This window comes from Poecile atricapillus, chromosome 19, assembly GCF_030490865.1.
Source record: "Poecile atricapillus isolate bPoeAtr1 chromosome 19, bPoeAtr1.hap1, whole genome shotgun sequence".
Taxonomy (NCBI): domain Eukaryota; kingdom Metazoa; phylum Chordata; class Aves; order Passeriformes; family Paridae; genus Poecile; species Poecile atricapillus.
This window is the reverse complement of record NC_081267.1, coordinates 8544012-8564704: the sequence shown is the minus strand read 5'-3', so window position 1 is coordinate 8564704 and position 20693 is coordinate 8544012. Positions and strand designations below refer to the sequence as shown.

The following is a 20693-nucleotide window of genomic DNA, read 5'->3' as shown; positions in this document are numbered from 1 at the left end:
AAACTGACTCAAGGGGCTTTTTTCCCTTGGCTACTACCAAATCCATCACCTTACAGAAAAGGTAAAGGGAGAGGAGCTGCACTTGGCTGTTGTCCTGTAGGATAGGAAAAAGACTCAGCTGCAACTACTCCAGGCTCACTTGAACAATGGCTGAAAAATCCACAGGGCAGAGTTTCTGGGCAGCAGCCAATGCCCGTGGCTGGGGGCACAGACACTTACATGGTTAAAGAGCAGCAGGAGTGCCTGAGCCAGCTTTGGGGCAGTGCTCCTGGATATCAGGATGTATTTGTTCTGGAGCACATTTTTGAGCACAGAGAGGGACATGCCGACCACATCTTCATCTGCATCACCCAGCAGCTCAAGAAGGCTTCGAGACTGGCTGCATATAGGTCTGGCCTGTGTGGAACACAAGGCTGTGCTGGGAAACCATGAACGGCTGCAGAGCAAACACCACCCTGGCACTGCAACCCCACCCTGCTGCTGCCAGGCCCAGAGGCCAAAGGCCTGTCCCAAAGCACTCAGGCAGGTGAGGCAGGAGAGCTGGGAGCAGCTGCCTCAGCTCCTGAAGCCCAGCCAGACCAAGGGACTGCTTTCCCCAGCACAGCTTCAGCTGCTGCCCCGTTCTCACCATCAAGGGATACTTGCTGAGCACCACGAGGCCTCTGAGTGCCAGGCGACGCTTCTGCCTGCACTTGCTTTGCAGGTGCTTTGACGCGATCTCAAGGACACTGTCACCACATTCATGCAAGTTCAGGCAATCCAGGACCTGAAAGGGACAGGGCAGTGACAGCCAAGGGACACGGAGCCGGCCGGCAGGAGCCTGGAACTGTGCAGGGCTGGGCCCAGGCAGCAGCACAGGGCGCGGGTGCCGTCCCAGGCAGCTGTGGCTGTGCAAGGGGACAGGGCTGGCAGGCAGCTCAGCGAGGTAGTGCTGGCCATCAGGCTCACCTCCACAAAGAATGCCAGGAAGGGCAGATCCCAGGGTGGCTCCTCTCTGCTGAGCAGCCGGAGCAGGCGGAGTGCAATCCCAGAACACAAAGAGAGAGAGGCACCATGCATCTCCCTGTCAGAGGGAAAAGGCACTGAGACCCTGAGTTGGAGGGGCAAGAGACCGTGACTGATTCACAGAGATCCGGTCTTTCCTCACCACACTGGAGGGGATGGGGGTGCTTTGGGGGGAGGCACCTTCTGGGCACCCTCAGCCAGCATTTTCCAGTCTGCTTGGCCATCCCTCAGTGACAAGGCCCTCTGTCCCAGGACCACAGGGACTGTGTGAGGCACCCCAAGTACAGGGCACAATTTCAGAGGCAGTGGGGAGAAGGGGGTCTCACCTGGCCAGCTGACCCACAGCATAGTGCTGGGTGTCAGCACAGAGCAGCGTGTCCCAGCCACTGTTGCATCGCATTTCCATGAGCACACTGTCACACCGCAGTCGGAAGAGCAGAGCCTTCATGGCCTGCACTGCAAACCTGTGTGCAGAGCAAAGGCCAGGTCACACTGGGTGCACTGGTGCTGGTCACAAAGGCATTGGAAGGACAGGAGGACTGGGACCTGTTGGGGTTGCTGGGAAGGCGGTGTTCCTCCTGGCATGCTCTCCAGAAGTTATCAACTTCCACTGGTGGCATCAGCTGGGTGGTGATGACAACATGGAACAGCAGAGCCACAAACAGGCGGGCGGAATAAAGCATCATCGCCTCGCGGCACTGAGGCATCTGGACAATCACCCCGAGCACAAGAGTTGCCTGCAAAAGAAGCACCCAAAGACAGCGCTCAGTGCCGAGGTGTCCATGGGGCAGGGCCCGAGGGGAGACACAGGGGGAGCAGCAGGCCTGGTACCCCCTGAGCCTGTCCCTAGCCCAGGTTTCAGCTCAGGAACTGAAGCAGGGAGAGGATAGAGAGCTGCTGGAGAAGCAACGTCTGGGTGATCAAAGGCCAGCTCCAGGAACTCACAGCCAGAGCCAAAACATCCTTGTTGTCTCCATCAGAGGTGCAGATGCTGTGCAGAGGCCAATCCTCCATCACACAGAGCAGTGTTGGCAGCACTTTCTCTGCTGTTGGTCCTGATGAGGCTATGGCTCTCCACATCATTTCAGCAGCTCTGTGGGATCAGAGCTCTGTGTCAGGGGTGTCTCAGTCACAGTGCCATGCCCTGTGTAGCTGTGGGGACCCAGGTGACAGAGCCCCAGTGCCCTGAAGGGCAGGGAGGGAGCATCGGCAGCAGCCTCAGGAAACAGAGGGGCCCGAGGCTCCTGGACCTCTCTGCCTGTTGGGCAGAGCCCATTGGACAGGCTGTGCAGGGAAATGGGCCCTAAAGGCTGGTGAGCCCTGAGCTCTCAAGGCACGTGGGCCCCATACCTGTCACACGATGGGGCACAGCGCAGGAGGGTCAGCACCACATCAGCAGGGTGTTCTTCAGCCAGCCTTATAATGTCAATTTGCTGCCTGGCATCCACAGTGACATGGGACACCAGACTCTGGTAAATGTTCCTTACAATAGCTGGCACCTGGAGGAGGCATGGGGAAGACTTGGAGTGCTGTCCAAGGCAGCAACTTCCCCAGCTTTCCCCAAGAAGTGCTTCCCTTCCCACCACACTGTGCTGGCCTCAAAGGCTGAGGGGGCCATGTGGATGTGGCTGGAGGGGGCACAGAATCCTGGAAGGTCTCCAGTTCTGGCCCCTGGCTGGGTACCTGCTGCTCAGAAGAAACACAGTTGTCCTTGAAACTGTCCATTATGAGTTCCTGACTCAGAGCAGGAGCGGGTGTGATGTCAGCATCTGCAATGCCCTGAGACTCTCCAGTGTCATCGTTTGGAATGGCCATGTCCTCAGTCACTGCCATGTCAGAGTTTGCCCTCTCATCATTCCCTGCAGCATCAGAGTCTTCTGAGCGCTCAGCTGAATCTGGGCTGACATCAGGCTCTGCCTGGAGCTCAGTCAGCCCGCAGTCAGGTTCAGCTGCGCCCTCAGTTGTTGCTGTGGTGGCGTTCTTTCTACGCCGAATACGCAGAAACTTCCGGAACCTCTGTGCAAGGAGAACAAAGGACAGGGAAGAGAGGCATGTTCCATGGAGTGCTCCAAGTGCGGTGCTGGGCTGAGCAGTGACAGCAGGCCCAGCCCAGCTGGGGATGGCTGCAGGTACCTGCGCTGCTCTTCGGAAGCGGCTATGGGCGGGCTCCTGCTCTTGTGTCTGGGCCATGGCTGCATCTGGCAAAGAGCAGCCAGAGCTGAGGGGCTGCGGGAGAGGCCGGAGAACACAGCCCAGCCCTGCACTCCCCAGGCAGGGACAGCCCTGGGGTGGCTCAGGGGATGGAGCACGGCCACTGCCAGGGGTCAGCCCCAGCCACTATTCTGTCTTGTCCATGGGCATGTCCACAGGGATGGGATGGGATGGGATGGGATGGGATGGGATGGGATGGGATGGGATGGGATGGGATGGGATGGGATGGGATGGGATGGGATGGGATGGGATGGGATGGGATGGGATGGGATGGGATGGGGCCTAGCTGGCTGCAGGCACCAGCCCTGCGGCCCAGCCCTGCCACTCACCATCCTGCAGTGGCTGGAACTGCTCCGGCTCTTCAGGAAGTTGTGCTGCTCCAGGGTCTGTGTTTCTGTTCCCCCTGAACACATTGAACAGCCTGAGGAATCTGCCCGCCATGACACAATCTGGCCTTGAGGGCACCTTCTAGAGAGATGCCTTGGGAAATCTCTGAGTCACAAAGTCGTGCAGTTGTGCCTGGAAGGCACCTGCAACAGAGAAGGCTCAGAAAGGCTACAGGACAGCAAGTCCTGCAGTCTGGTCTCGAGGGCTCCTGCCAAAATGACAGGAGACTCCTCTTAAATGATACAGATGACCAAATACCACAAACTGGCCTGGATGGCACAGGCCACAGGGACAGGAGATGCCTTGGGAAAGCCACAGGTCACCAAGGCCCGCAGTCTTGCCACGAGGTCACCTGTACGAGTAAAGCCTTGGAAAAGCTCCGGGTCAGACACAAACGAGAGCGCTGTGCGGGGGCTCCTCACAGCACCGCTCTGGCGCGTCCTGTCCCGTCGCGTGCGCTGGGCACTGTGGTGTGGCCCTGTCACCGCCAGCTCCTATGTCACCACGTGTCACAAAGGGCCCTTTGACACCCTGTCCATTTCCATTCCATGGTGACCATATGTCACAAAGGGCCCTTGCACACACTGCCACCTGCCCTGGTTCCACCCCCATCCCCCCTGAGTGGCCCAGGTTGGAAGGAATCCCTTCCCCAAAGTGTCTAAGACAGCCTGACAGGATCTTTAGGAACACCTCACACCATCAGCAAACGCTGCCCTGCTCTGCAGGCTCAGGGCAGCAGAAGGAGCCCCCAGGGCTGCCGACGCAGCCACAGCAGGAAGGGAACGGGGCCTTGCACAGAATCTGCACAGGGTCCTGGCAGCACTGAAATCAGCAGGTGTGGCAGAGTCCCCACCGACACAGACCTGCCACCCCACCCGAGCCCTGGCAGCGCCGGTGCCCATCTCCTGCCCCAGAGACCTGTGCCCCTGGGGGGCTTCTGTGCCAGAGGGCAGCCAAAGCCCACGTGCATTGGGGGCTGGGCTCCTTCCTGCAGGGGTCTTGGCTGGAGCTCTTGGAGCTACTGCTGGCCACTCTTGCTATCTGTCAGATGATGTTGCTCCTTCCTGGAATGATGTTTTCCATGGAAGGGGTTTGCAGTAGCACAAAAACACCATCAGCTGCTGAGTTTTCTAGGATGGTTAGATTGTACAGAGGCACTGTCGTGTTTCAGTGTGAACTTCGGTCTGTTTTACTGGGAGAAACATTAGCCCACTCTCTGATGTTCAAGGCTCCAGTTACTGCGTGTCTGTCTGTGTGCAGCTGATACAAGGCAGACATTTTCCCCAGACACAAAAAGTCCTGCCTGGACAATCACAGAGCTACATCTATTTTTAATTTTAACTTTTTTAAATTTTTCCAGAGCCTGCTGGCTGTGTTCAAGGTTTTCTCCCAGTTTTCTCCCAGGTGCACATTCTCCAGAAATTGTGCTTTTACATCCTTTTGCATTTATTAAATTTACCTGCAATGACCAGTCAATCAAAACCCTGGGAAAACCTGAACTTCGGGTTGAACCTGGGCAAAATATTTATCTCCCATATCTGAAGCCATGAACTACCAAGTACTGTCCCCAGTGTCATTCCCTGTCCCCTGTAGGTGTCCTGATGCCATTTCAAAGGGGTTGCCAATGAAAACAAAGTTTAATATTTTTGTAGTTTCCACATTGGAATTAAAATCCTTGACTAGAAAAATCGCATGTCAAAATTTCTAGGACTCTTACATACCAAAGCTGTCATTTTCACCCTGCATTTTAGAGTCTCTGAAGAGTCACACAAGGTTTTAGTTCTAGACACTACAGAAAAAGTCCTTGGTGTTTGGCTATACCTTTACATCAGCATATATTCCTGATGATTAATTTAGGCAGGAGCAGCAAACCCAAGAATGAGCCAAACAGGCTATTCCTGTGTTCTCATGTCCTGAGTCTCTCTCTCTCTCTCTGTCACGATGGCGCCAAGGCTGCTGCCTTGGGACACCTGAGTGTGGAAGGCGAGCCCGCCCTCAAGCACGGCCATCCAAGTCAGTCAGGGGCACAGGCTGCAGCTGAAGCTGCCAAGCATTGCTATGAAGCTGCAGGTGAAGAGAAAGCCATTGTGGCCAATTCTGCTGAAGCCTTTTACCAAACCAAGACAGCTGTGCCCACAGCCTCCCCCTGTTTGGCACCCGGCTGCTGCGGACACCTCAGTGCGCAGGTGCCGACGTTCAGGGTGCTGCTGTTCCTGTGCCCACTCTGCTGCTGTTCCTGTGCCCACTCTGCTGCTGTTCCTGTGCCCACTCTGCTGCTGTTCCTGTGCACACTCTGCTGCTGTTCCTGTGCCCACTCTGCTGCTGTTCCTGTGCCCACTCTGCTGCTGTTTCTGTGCCCACTCTGCTGCTGTTCCTGTGCCCACTCTGCTGCTGTTCCTGTGCCCACTCTGCTGCTGTTCCTGTGCACACTCTGCTGCTGTTTCTGTGCACACTCTGCTGCTGTTCCTGTGCACACTCTGCTGCTGTTTCTGTGCACACTCTGCTGCTGTTCCTGTGCCCACTCTGCTGCTGTTCCTGTGCCCACTCTGCTGCTGTTTCTGTGCACACTCTGCTGCTGTTCCTGTGCACACTCTGCTGCTGTTTCTGTGCACACTCTGCTGCTGTTCCTGTGCACACTCTGCTGCTGTTCCTGTGCACACTCTGCTGCTGTTTCTGTGGGCTCCAGAGCCACTTTGGCAGCAGCAACTCAGCAGCGCTGCTCGAGGAGACATCGCCACCCTCCCCATGGTGGCAGCAGCTCTGCGGGCCCTGAGCTCTGTGTCAGGGGGGCCTCGGTCTCAGCAGCGTGGCCTGGGCAGCCGTGAGAGTCTGGGCTGGTGGCCAGCCCTGCCTCTGCCCACTGCCCCTTATCACAGGCACCCAGTGGCCGTGGCCTGGCAGCACCACCCTGCCCTCCATGTCCCCAGCCAGCCCAGCCTGGGCACCTTGGGCTGTCCCACCCTCCTGGAGGGGTGGTGTCCCAGCCTCGAGGGCTTCTGCTGCAGGCCTGGGGTACATTTTGGGGAAGCGCCAGATCAGCTGGGTATCAGGAAAAAGGCAGCTGCCCGGGGGCTGCTTATGGCCTCTGACACCCAATTCCTCAGGTCTTCCCACCACCCCGGCCCCTCAGGGGCCTCCTGTCCCCTTGGAACCTTTTGCCATCCACTCCCTCACACATCCCCCTCACGCCTTCCCACTGCCTTGTCCCATCAGAGTCTCCACAGCCCCTCATCCCCTCACAGTCTCCCAGCACCCCGTCCCCTCAGGGTCTCCCCCAGCCTGGCCCGGCAGCAGCGCCGCAGCCCCAGGAGCTCCAGAGGAGCCGGATCAAGAGGCACCTGGGAGCCCTCAGCAACCCAGCCAGCACCACACGGGCACGAGGACACAGATGGCGGTGCTTCCTGGCTGGGACAGGGCTTGTGCCTTCAGCAGAACCACCAAAGGCCAAGGGTTTCTGGCCATTTTCCCTGCACCACTGCATGCCCTGGCAGCAGTGCACCTGGAGCACAAGCACCCTTTTCCCTCTCTTCCCCTATGCCCTGCATACCCTGGGCAACAAAAGAAAGGTCTTGGGACTCTGTGTATCATAACATATCCTTTATTTGCTGTAGGGAAATATTTTAATAGAGTAAAAGCATGATATTTGAGTAAAAGCCTGTCTGCACAACCCAGCTTTCAATCCAGGTGACAATATTAAAGGCAGTGTCCTTGAAACTCTCCTGGAACAGCGAGAATAAAGAGAAACAATGGCATTGTGTACATGCAAAAGAATGTAAACAATGTGTATTAACCAGTAGTATCTTGCTAAGCCCCATGGACCCTGTCAGACCCTATAGAAGTGTGCTAAAGATAGAAATAAATGGCATTCGCTATACTTCTGTGAAGACTCAGTGAATAGTCTGAGCGGTTTTCCAATACCTGGCTCTCGAACAGGGACCCTTTGCGGGCAGAGGGAGCTCAGCAGGTCGGTGCAGCGGGAAGACGTGGAAGCAGACCAGGGCCAGAGCAGATTTGCACAGTGGGGAGACATGGAAGTGGATCAGAACCGGGTTGGTGGGTTCGCATGTGGTGAGACGTGGAAGCGAGCCTAAGCTGGGGAAAACCAGGATGGAGGGGCCTGGGGTGAAGACAAGAGATAATTAGGCTTCAGCACCTGGGGAGGAGGAGTCACGAACCTCCCCCCATCCACAGGGCTGCTAGCATGGACGAATTTGCAGCAGCACGGATACTGCTCCTAAACATTATCGTTAAACAAGGAGGGGCAGTCAAGGATAAGGACTTTGAAAAGCTTGTTTTATGGGCTAGAGGCCATGGGCACAGGCATCTCCAGGTCCTGCTGCTGCTTTTTGCAGTGGAAGAATGGAGAGAAACAGGAGACCAGCTGTGGGAGAAAACGATTACAGAGAAAAGCAAGGACACTCTGTCTCTCGGTCCAACTTGGCAGATTCGAATTAATACCTTAAAAGACGTGAAAACGAGATCTGCTCAGGCTGTGAGTCCCGTAATTCTACCTGCGTCACAGCAGCAGCTGTCTTCACCTCCCACTGCTGGGAGAGTGTTGAGGGTTAGGTGTCTTTTTGTTTTGTCCTTCTGGCCTGCCCGGGGAATTTTTACCCATTATGTGCTGGGACAACCTAACTACCGGTACTTAGGGGTGCTCACAAAGGACAAAGAGTGGCCAAGACCAGGGTGGGGGGAGGGGGCAGAAAAGGAGGGTGGGGACAGTTTTTAGCTGGCTTTTCCTCGGCTTCGGGGAAGGACGTTTGTGTGCTGGGTCGCGGAGCTGCTGCGGTGGAGAGAAGGGAATTTCGCCATCACCCAGATGGAGCTGCTGCTTCTTCTCCTTCTCCCCTCTTTGTTGGTGGCCTCGCACCCCCTGTCCTGCCGGGACGTGTGGCAGTGCCAGGCACCGCCGTGGAGCTGCTGATCCACCTCACCCACCAGCCCAGGATCTCAGCTCATCCCTGCTGTTCCAGCTGAGTGTTCCTCAGAGCCCTGCAGGAGCACCGGGACTGACTGCCTGAGGGGGTTTGTGAAAACAAAACCTCTCCTCCATCCCATCTCAGCCGAGAAAGCTGTCACGGGGTCCCTGGTTCTGTTTTCTTGCTAATGCTGTAGTTATTGTTGTTTGTTTGCCTGGTTATACTAGTAAAGAACTGTTATTCCTATCCCCAGATCTCTGCCTGAAAGCCCCCTTGATTTCAAAATTATAATAATTCGGAGGGAGGGGGTCTACATTCTTTCATCCCAAGGGAGGCTCCTGCTCTCCCTAGCAGACACCTGTCTTCTAGAACCAAGACAGAGAGCATTCCTGTCTATGCTGCCCTTGGAAAGAGGGAGGGACAGTCAGACAGAAGAAAATAAGGAGATGTTCAATGTTTTTAAATTGATTGTGGACGTACAGGGACAAGATATTAACTCTACTTTTGAAGAGAAGCCAGATTTAGATCGGTTTCCACCCAACACAGAGGGGGCATGGGGGGAGCACTGGAGCAGAGAGCAAAGGCACCCCCATGGCAGAGGCAGTGCAGAAGAAGCTTCAAGGCCATGCAGAACAAATATCAGCAATACTATTGAAAAATAACAAAAGAAAGAGGTGGCTCAAGCAGCTTCAAAGAGGGACAAAATAGCCAAAAAATCACTAACTATATGGTATATCTAATTCATAATTCATTACTGTAATTAAAAGTTGATAAAGTGCAATGGTCACTGTTGTTACCACCTGGCCCTGAAAGGCTTTTCATGTAACATCACCTGTTTTTGTAAAATTGTGTCCTTTTCCCTCTGTCTGCGAACATGAGAGAAATATTGAAAGAACTGCATTTGTTAAAGTTAACTTTGTGAGGTTTTTTTTTTCTCTCTGATTTTCCCCTCTGTGAGAGTATGTGGGGGATGACGAAGACTCCACTCAAACCTTCTAGAGATAACAGCAGCAGAACGGGCAGTTCACCCCCCCACTCCCTCTCTAAGAAAAAGCACCAGGATAGTACCCAGTTTGTTAAAAAGTCATAATTAATTGTTTTCTTAGAATGTCTTTATATACACTTTCAATTTTGTGTTTCTAAGTAATTATGAGTTCTTGAGGTTTTAGGGTTTTACTGAAGAAATTATTGCGACCCTTTAGAAAATTAAAAAAAAACCCCTCTTTAGAAACATTTAGAGTAAATATTAACAGAAGTAAAAAGTTACCATGCAATAATTAGCTTTAAAACCTAATGTTAAAATATTGAATGATTTACAGCTACTAATAAAACAACCTTCCAATTAATGTTATCTACAGAAGATATTCCTGGTTTAAAAAATAATTAGCTAAGAGAACTTCACTGCACAAGACAAAGTTAAGTTAACCATATATTACCCATTTGCTTGTTTTTTCTAAAACTTTAATAAGGTAATTTCAATCTGAGTCTTTTTGCTGTAACAAACGTGTAGCAGCATACATACCAATTTGGACTTTAGGTTTTGATTAAAAGTTAGACTTGATGTTTCTGAAAAGTGCTATGAAAGCTGATGGCAACTTGCCAAATCCTGTGTTGTTGTGGTTTTTCTCTAGTAAAACTGCACTTTAAAATCCTAACCAACTTCAGCATATACCAAGCAAATTCCTGCTACAAATAAGTATTTTCAGTAACATCTGCCGTTATTGTGAGTTATTCTCAAGGCCAGATGACATGGAATTGTGATGTATTTGTTGCATCCTTATCATCTCTATAGTGAATCCATGTTGCTGTTATATTATGTTCAAAAGTATATACCAAACTTTTAGTTGCTTTTTTATAATAACAGAGTAAGACTGAGTTATATTTTCATTTGATACAAATTAAGTGTTGATAAAATTAAGCAAAGTTAAGTTTCACTCTGTTTAGGTCTGAATGTTTTTAAGTTAGGTTTTATAATTTTGGTATTCTTGTTTTTTACTTCTGTCATAATTAATTTCTACTAGGCTTGAATATTGTCTAATTTAAATTGTCTCACGTTTTGTTAAAAGACACTTGTCTAAACTGCAAAGCAGTTATTTTCTTAGAGAGATGAAGATGACTACGATTGAGATAACTGTGATGAAACACCTATGCACACCTGCTTGTAGATAGAGCTGAATGCAGTCTGTGACACCCTTGATTTCATCAGGAGTTCTATTGTTTGTTGCAATCTCTGCAGTTTTTGTTTTCTAGAGGTAACACAAAAGAATAGTGACTGTTATTTACTAGGAGATTTAGAAGTTTACCTTATTTCATTTTTGGTCATTAAGACGTAAATGTTCTAAAAATATTATTTTGATTTTCTCAGACACTTACTGCTGACATATTCATTGTATAATGTGAATTTATGGATTTTTATGATGAACATTATCTATAGAGTGTTATTGTTGTATTTATAGCCAGCTTCTCATATATTTTGACATATCTTTGTATAATTAACTTTCAGACACGTGTAATTTGAGATCTTTCGTTTTTAGCTACAGATGCATCTTGGTAAACAAGCTAAACAACTGTTCCTATATAAGGTTTTTCCTTGTTTTTTACTCCTTTCCTTGTTTAAGAAGACTTGCTTTTGCCTAATCCAGTGTAGCTTTATTATTTTTCAGTGCTTCCAGAATTCCAGGAAAATGTATCATTGCTGAAAGTCAGCTGTCACGAGAGAAACTCCAGATTAAACCAACTGCTAAATGGTTTGATTGGTCTGTTGCCTAAGACTTCTGATCATTTGCTTTATAAGAATGCACTTCAACAGTTTGCTGTGCTGTAAGCATCTCATAGCTGCTATTGTTTAGAACCTTGTTTTGAAAATGAGTTAAGGGACATCTTTCCCGTTTAAAGCCTGGGCCCTGGCCAAGCCTTGACATTACCTGGATGAAATGTTTGCCAACAGATCCAGATGTTTTCTGCACCAAATCAGAATTTGAGTCACTTTTGACTTGGCAATTTGACCCTATTAATATGACAGCTGGACCAATTTTGAAGTGGACTTGGAGAATCATTTCCGGAGGTGATTACCCAATCCTTCACTGATTTTGTTATTTGCAGACTATGAGATGCTGGTGCAGTGTTTTAGTGGTTAATAGTAATTCTGTATCACATATGTTATTAATTATGTTTATTATCTGACTAATTTCTGACTTCTGTAAGTTTTTCATTCATTATCTGTATAGTTTTGTGTTGATATTAATATGCATGATAAAAGTACATCTTACTTTTAAAAACAAAAGGAATTGATACCCTGAAAACATTTAATTAATGTAATATGTGCATTAAAAAGGTAGACCACAATTCATTTTGAATAATGAAATATTTATATCAAAAATTTAGAAAGGTCATTTAATCTGAATTTACAATTAAGTGTACCACAGCTAAGCCAAAATGATTCATTAACATCAAGGAGAGAAGTGCCTGTGTTTTGTAAGCAGGTTCAAAAAGGTCACCTATTCATCTGATCAGACTGCCTGCCTCTGAAAACATGAGACCCAGTGAATGGAGAAGTCACCACACAGCCTTAGTACTCCAAACAAGATCAGAAGTGGAGCTGCCAAGATACAGTTATGTCTAAAAACTACACAGACAGTTTGTCAACAGAAGTTTTGTTATCTTTATAATGTTGTGTCTCTACCAATTTCCTTTGGTTATTCTCTGTTTTAAGATTTGAAAGAATGTGTTGTATGAATCTTTCTAACCATTCAGTCTCTATCCATGACCAACTAAAACAGCTGCACAACAGGTTACACACCCTGAATGAAGTTGATGTCCCCATTAGAAGTTGGTTAACCAGTTAAACTCTTAGTTAAAATCTCTTAGAAGAGAGATGAATTATTGTTATAGTATTAACAGAGATAGTTATTGTAAGCTGTATGTTATCCTGTATCTGAAAAAGTCTGAAATAAATCACGTCCAAAACCTGGGTTGTGCAAAAAAAAAAAAAAAAAAAAAATTGTAGTAAAACATTTTAACAGAGCAAAAGCATGATATTTCAGTAAAAGCCTGTCAGCACAACCCAGCTTTCAATCCAGGTGTCAATATTAAAGGCAGTGTTCTTGAAACTCTCCTGGAACAGCAACAATAAAGAAAAACAATGGCATTGTGTACATGCAAAAGAATGTAAACAGTATGTGTTAACCAATAGTAGCTTGTTAAGCCCCGCAAACCCTGTCAGACCCTATAAAAGTGTGCTAAAGATAGAAATAAATGATGTTTGCCATACCTCTATGAAGACTCAGTGAATAGTCTGAGCAGATTTCCATTAGCCTATTGGACCAAAATGTTATATATTGCTGTGTGGAGAAGAAACTCTGACTTTCACAAGCTATGGCTGATTCGTTGCTCCTCTATAAATCTCATGTCTTGAGACTGATATCTTATAGAGCTACTTGAGCAATAAATCGTCTCAAAGTATAGTGGTCCCATCCCTCATTTTTCATCTTGACACCAAACACACCCTGGAGATGTCTGGGGCCATTCATCATTTCTCTGCTCTCCAGCACCGAGGCAACGCACTCTGGCTGCAGCTCTGAGCTCGAGCCCATGGCAACCAGCCCTGGCAATGGGGCTCCATGGAGCTGCTCTCAGGAAAACCCCAAGAGCTGGGGAGTGCCCCAAAACCACCTCAGAAACGTGAGATACCCCAAAATCTCTTCAAGAACGTGGAATTTCCAAAAACTCACTCAATAATGGGCTCCCCCTTTGTTCATTATCCCCAAACTTTGGCTGTCTCATTCCAGACCCCATCTCATATACCCAGTCCCAGCCCAAACCCATCCCTGCTGAACATCAAGACCCCTTCCCAAGCTCTATATCCCTCATTTCACACCTCCCAAACTCCATCCCACCCATCCTGCCCCACCCAATGCCCATCTCACCCCTCCTGATTTGCATCCCACTTCACCCAATCCCCTTCCAACCCCATTCCACCTGATGCCTTCAGAAGGCTGACCTAGAACAGAGGCCGGACAGAGTTAAAAATAAAGTTTATTAAAAGGCCTTAAAGGATACACCTTGGGCAGTACAAGAGCCTGGCCAGGGCTACACCCAAGATGGACCAAAAATGGTCACAAAAATGGACAATTCATCGCAAGGTCTCACATTTTTAGAAGTTTAGGTCCATCTGCATATTTGGGTTCATTGTCCAGTTACAGCTTCAGATGATGAAGTCCTGTCCTTCTTGTTTTCTCTCTTCAGTCCACCCTTGTTTATGCTTTTGGGTTTGAAACTTCTAACAACTGTCTTTGGTGTCACCCCAGGACACAAGCTAGAAAAGGAATTGTTTTGTCTACCTACTCTGTGAAGAGAGCTCACTAACACTTCACAGGAAGTTCAAAACTACAAACCCAGGCAGCACAGAATATGAAAAATATGAAAGCTGAAACTTAAGGCAACACACCCTGAGGGGCTGTGGAACCCAGGAAATCTGGGTGGGAATGAGTCCTCTTTTCAGTGGCATAGAGTGATTCTGAGGTGACAGATTGAACTCGCTCATCTCCTTGAGAGCCAAGAGATGGAGACAAATATACCAAATACCCCCAAAACCCACCCATTTAACTCCCTGAATACCAGATTCCCTTGAAGCACTAGTAAAAGTGAGGTTTTAGATGCCTTTGATGAATTTGTAGACTTTTACCCCAATTTTGTCTGTTTTAAAGGGATGAAGATGATTGAAAAGAAAATTAGGGCCAAATCAAAATGACCACCAGCCCAGTGTGTTCCCAACACAGATCACTGGGAACGTGGGTCATCAGGTCCTGCCCAACGTGGGTCCTCTGATGGGGGATGGAGCTGGAGCAGTGCATGAAGCTCTTCCTGCACTTGAGGCGCTCACAGGGCTTCCCTTACCAGTGCCTCTGTTGGTGTCTGGTCAAGTGAGAGCTCCTGGAGAAGCTCTTCCCACACTGGGGACACTCGTAGGGCCTCTCCCCAGTGTGGATGCGCTGGTGCCTGATGAGGGTGGACTTTCGATTGAAGCCCTCCCCACAGTCGGGGCAGCGGAAGGGCCTCTCATCCGTGTGAATCCGCTGGTGCTTGAGGAGATTGGAGCTGGTCTGAAACCTCTTCCCACACTCAGGACACTCGTAGGGCCTCTCTCCAGTGTGGATGCGCTGGTGGATGGTCAGATGGGACGTCAGGCTGAAGGTCATCCCACATTCCCCACACTCATAGGGACGTTCCCCAGTGTGGGTCCTCTGGTGGTAGATCAGATTGGAGTTCTGGCTGTAGCCCTTCCCACATTTCCCACACTTGTAGGGCCTCTCCCCAGTGTGGATGCGCCGGTGGATGATGAGGTGGGAGTTTTGCTTGAAGCCCTCCCCACAGTCAGGGCAGCGGAAGGGCCTCTCATCCGTGTGAATCCGCTGGTGCCTGAGGAGAGTGGACCTGATCCGAAACCTCTTCCCACACTCGGGACACTCGTAGGGCCTCTCCCCAGTGTGGATGCGCTGGTGACGGATGAGGTTGGAGCTGCAGCTGAAGCCCTTCCCACATTCCCCACACTCGTAGGGCCATTCCCCAGTGTGGATCATCTGGTGGCGGATCAGGCGGTTGCTACACCTGAAGCTCTTCCCACACTCCAAGCACTTGTAGGGCTTCTCCCCATCCTGAAGCTGCTCATGGACCACCAGCTCAGAGCCCTGGCTGGATCTCTGGCCACTTTCCCGGCACAGGGTGGGTCTTTCCTCCTCAGAGCACCCTGGGATGGGTTTGGAGCCTCTCCTCCTGCGGGATCTCTGAAGCTTTTCCTCCCCATTGGATTCCTGCACTGTGGAGCTGCTCAAAATGGCCTCTTCCATAAGGTTCTGCTGTGGGGATTTGTCCTCCCTGGTCTCCATCCTCAGCTCCTTGTCTGGGGGAGGAAGGACAAGGAGAGGATGGGATTTGCCTCCGTGCCAGAGGGAAGGGGAAGGAGATCCCCCCAGTGCGTCCCCGGCAGGACGGCGTCGGCAGCGGGGTTGTCCTGCAGCCAGGGGCCATGCTGGGCTGGGAGATGGAGCAGGAAGGAAGGGGAAAGGGACACTGACTTCCTCCTCACCTGCCTGGGTGTCCTGGAGCATCTTCCTCTTCCTCACAGCCTCCTTCTCCATCTGGACAAGGTCTGGGAATGGGAAATACTGGTTTAGGAAAAACACAATTCACAAGCACATTGGGTATGGGGGTTCCTCCTGCCCACATCCATCTCTAGAAGTCACCAGCCTTCCATAAAAACCTCCCAAACACCAAGATTCAGCCCTGAAAATGCCTCCCAGGAGTTCCCCATCTCTGGTCTCTCCCCTTTGGTGTTCAGGGGTTCCCCCCTGTCCCAGCTGCTGGGGGTCACACTTGTACTTTGGGTCCCCTGTCTGCTCAGTCCCTGCCCTCCCCAGGCTGCTGGGAGTACCAGGAATCCAAAAAGCTCCCCCTGTTTCCATCTCCCCACTCAGGGATGCTGGGACCCCCAGTGTCCCCCAAGGGGCATTTTCTGCTCAGTTTTGCATTCCTTAATTCTTAAATATCCCCACCAAAAAAATCCTGGTGTTGTATAAGGTCAGTCCCTACCTAACCTCCCTTTTCTTTTCCCTATCCCATTGGCTGTAACCCCCCTGTATCCCCTGGCCACCCCCTCCCCCAAGTTTAAGAGAGCACCCGAGGAATCTCAGCCTCTTTCTTGCCCCGGGCGATCCACATACAATAAACCCAGGACCACGTCTCGTAAGTCTGAGCCTTCTTTGTCTAAAATACCTTAGGTCCATGTTGGATATATTTTGAGACCCCTTCCCGCCCGTGTTCTGAGAAGGGCGGACACATCCCCATGAGGGACAAGAATGAAGGGGTTTGTGGAGTATTTACAACATCTTCCTCCCTCTCCTCCCCTTCCATCCCTCCCTTCTCCTCCCTAACTCCACCTCCTTCTCCTACTTCCATCCCTTCTCTCTCTCCTTCTTCATCCCTCCTCTTCCATCCCTCCTCCTCCTCCCCCAGGAGCAGCGACACCCTCGGTGCCCCGTTCCCAAACCCCTCACAGCCCACGGCAGGAGCGGGGATGGAGCCGGGACAGGTCGGGATGGGCAGCGCGGGGCTCTCCGCTGCTCCCACCCGCTGGGGACGGGGGGAACCCGGCCCGGGGAAAAGGAGAGGGAAACTGGGAAAATTGGGGGCTGCAGATCCAACCTGGGGCTGGCTGGGGACCCTGGCTGGGGACTGCCAGCCCTTGGGGCTCCTCTGGGGAGATGCGGGAGAGGGGAACACAGAGAGGGCTGGGGGATCCCAGGAGTGGCAGCACTGGCAGGGACTGGTTTGTACTGGGATCATCCTGGCAGTGGCTGAGATTGCACTGGCTGTGTACTGACATCATACTGGGATCATACTGGGATCATACTGGGAGCAGCTGGGCCCATGCCAGGAGAGACTGCGATCACACTGAGGGAAACTGGGATCATACTGGGATCAGACTGGGATGATACTGGCAGTGAGTAGGATCCTCCAGGGGGCAATTGAGAACAGGTTGGGGGCAAATGTGATATACTGGGAGTGAATGGGATCATGCTGACGCTGACTGGGAGTGGTTGAGAGCAAATGGGATCATGCTGGAAGGAATTGGGAAGGACCGGGAATATGCCCTGTGCTCCCCAGAACCCCGGGATCACCCCCCATATGTCCCATAAGTGTTCCCCAAACCCTCCAGGATCCCCGAGTGCCCCCTCAGCGCCCGTTCGGGACCCCCCAAAGCGTCCCTGGATCCCTGAAGGCTCCCGACCCCACAGATTCCCCTTCCAGCCACTCCTGGGAATTCATCTCCCATCATCCCACAACACAGTTCCGCGCCCAAACCTCCTGCCGTGCCCCCTGCCCTAAAGAGCCCGGTTACAGCTCCCCAGGCTCCCCCCAAGTGCTCCCGAGCCGTATACATTCGCCCCCAGCACCTGCAGCACGGCTCGGACGCAAAAGTTTTCTCCAAGCGCTTCCCCACACCGCCGAACGCGCCTTCCGAGCCACTTCCGGGACTACAGCTCCCATCATGCTCCGCGGCGCCCATAGAGCGCTATTCCAGCCGGGACTCCATCTCCCGTCATGCCCCGCGCCTCAGCGGAACCCATTGGAGCTGCGCCTACAACTCCCGTGATGCTCCGCGGCTCCATTAAACCGTATTATACCGGCGCCTACAACTCCCATCAACCCCCACGGCCCAAAGATTCCCAGTGACAGCCCCCCAAGTGCCCGTCCGGACCCCAAAGGGCCCCCAGATTCCCCTCCCTGACCCCCAAGTGCCCCCCTGGACCCCCAAGTGCTCCCCCAGACCCAGAATTGTCCCACAGAATCCCTAAGTGCCCCTCCAAGTGCCCACCCGGCTCCCCCAAGTGTCCTCCAGACCCCCAAGTTCTCTCTAAATTCCCTCCCCAGACCCAAAACTGCCCCAAATGTTCCCCAGAAAAGTCCCCATGGACCCCAAAGTTGCTCCTTTTACCCTGTCTGAGAAAAATTTAAAAATTATGACCAAAGGACTAAAAATAATAATTAGCATAAAGAGGGAGAAATAGTGGTCAATTAATTAATGAAGGGAATTGTGATACTTTGAACCAAGGATCGATAATATTTTTAGTCGCTAAAAATTTATCAATTCTGTTATAGAGATATAAAAATTAGGTTATAAAAATACAGAATTATTATAAAAAGTAAAATTTTATTTTTATTAATTGATTAGATTTTAATGATAAAGAAAAATTGATAAATGTTCTCAATATTTTGGGATGTCAGTCCCAGGTGGGCGATGTCAGACATGCTGAGGCTCGGGGTGAGGAGCAGGTTGTCCAAACAGGGGCAGCCCACAAGGGGCTCATTCTTCTCTGTGACCAGACCTCCCAAGGAGATTTTCAGCATCAAGATCACTTGGGGAATGCTTCTGTCACCTCTTCTCTCAACTAAAAAATAAAAAAAAATATCTCCTTGATTGTAAAAAAAAAATAAAAAAGTGGTGGATTTTCAAATCTTCCTCCTTAACAGAACTCCAAACTGACTCCAAGCAGCTGCACAAGCCTTGGACTTGAAGACAGTGGAAGGAAGAGAAAGAGCCCCCGAGGCTTTCTGTATTTTAATGAACCCCAGGCTGGATTTGGGGCTGAGTCCAGGACCCCCAGGCACTGAGAGAAGGTTGAAGGAGCTGCTCAAGGAGTCAGAAGCAAAACTCCAAGTCCCTTGGAGCATCCCTGGGCCCCACTGACTGCCGGCTCCTGGCACACTCAGCCATGGCATGGTCCAGTCTCACGCTGGGACACCTCCTGCACCAAAATTCTACCCTGGCAGGGACTTTTCTTTCTCCTCCCCTCCAGGCTGAACCTGCCAAGCTGCACTTTGGGGAGGTTTCCTTCTCTTGCCACTGCCCAGGAAAGCTGTGTCTCCTGCTGTTCACAAACAGAGAAGGGCTGCTGGGGGATGTGGGGGTTGGAGGCTGCCTGGGGTACAGTGACCATGAAATCATTGAGTTTTGAAATATTCTGTGAAAGAAGGAGGGGCATCAACAAAACTCCTACACTGGACTTAGGAAGAACAGTCTTCAGCCGATTAAGGATGCAGATTTGGGGAGCACCAAAATCAGGTACTGATTTTTTTAAGGAAAACAGCCTTTTAAATCAAAGTATTCCAGGAAGGATGGACACACTTCAAGAAAAAAGTCTTGAAGGAGCAGGAACAGCCTGTCCCTCTGTGACAAAAAATGAGCTGGTAAGGAAAATGACTGACCTGGTTGGGCAGGGAGCTTATGGAGGAACTCAGGGAAAAGATGAGGGTGCATCACCTTTGGACATAGGGACAGGCAACTCAGGAAATGTTTAAGGATGTCATTAGGTCATGCAGAAAGAAAAGTAGAGAGGTGAAAGCTCAATTAGAGCTTAACCTGGCTGCTTCTGTGAAGGATAATAAATATGTTTTTATAAATACATTAATGGTAAAAGGAAGGCTATGGACAACCTCCATTCCTTATTGGAGAGGATATGGTTACCAAAGACGAGGAAAAGGCTGAGGTACTCAACACTTTCTTTGCCTCAGCTTTCACCATCAAGACAGGTTTTCCTCAGGACAAGTGTTCTCCTGAGCTGGTAGATGGGGACAGGGAGCAGAAGAGCCCCCTGTAATCCAGGAGGAAGCAGTCAGAGACCTGCTGAGCCACTCAGATGCTCACAGGTGGATGGGATCAGATGGGATCCATGCTAGGGGGATGAGGGAGCTGGTGGATGAGCTCCCCAGGCTGCTCTCCATCATTTCTCCTCATCAGTCCTGGCTCACTGGGGAGGTCCCAGAGGACTGGAGGTGCCAGTGTGAGCCCATCCCCAAGAAGGGCTGGCAGGAGGCTCTGGGGAACTGCAGGCCTGTCAGCCTGAGCTCGGTGCCTGGTGAGGTTTTGGAACAGATCCCCTTGAGTGCCAGGGCTCAGACCCAGCCAGCGTGGCTTTAGGAGGGGCAGGTCCTGCCTGACCAACCTGATCTCCTTTTATAACCAGCTGACCTGCCTGGTGGGTGCGGGAAAGGCTCTGGATGTGTCGAGCTGGACTTCAGCAAGGCCTTGGACACGGAGAGCCACAGCATTCCCTGGAAAAGCTGCAGCCCACGGCTTGGACAGGAGCACTCTTTGCTGGCTGCAGAACTGGCTGGAGGCCGGGCCCAGAGAGTGGTGGGGATGGTGCTGCATCCAGCGGGTGTCCAGTCCCTGGTGGTGTCCCCAGGGATCTGTGCTGGGCCCAGTCCTGGTTAATATCTTCACTGAGGGTCTGGCTGAGGGGGTCGAGTCCAGCACTCACAAATTGCAGATGACACCAAGCTGGCTGCAAGTGGGGATCTGCTGGAGGGCAGGACAAGGAGACACAGCCTTAAGCTGCACCAGGGCAGGTTTAGGCTGGACAATAGGAAGGAGTTCTTCCCAGAAAGGCTGATTGGGAATTGGAATGGGCTGGCCAGGGGGGAGGTGGCAGAGTCACTGTCCCTCTCCAGTGGAGTGGGGGAGTAACATCAATCTCTGTGCTTAATAACTGATTTTACTTTAAAACAATTGCTTCAGAATTTCTTCCTGTTACACCCTGAGTGTCTGTACTGGTTTTATATTAGTTGATATTTGGTGAGGAGGGAAGAAGCCACCCATGCAAATGATAC

At 50.8% G+C, this 20693-nt stretch overlaps 1 pseudogene; it reads right to left on the bottom strand.

Annotated features, from left to right (window-relative positions):
* The window catches only part of LOC131586342 (uncharacterized), a 448419-nt pseudogene that overhangs the window by 115792 nt on the left and 311934 nt on the right, over positions 1–20693 (bottom strand).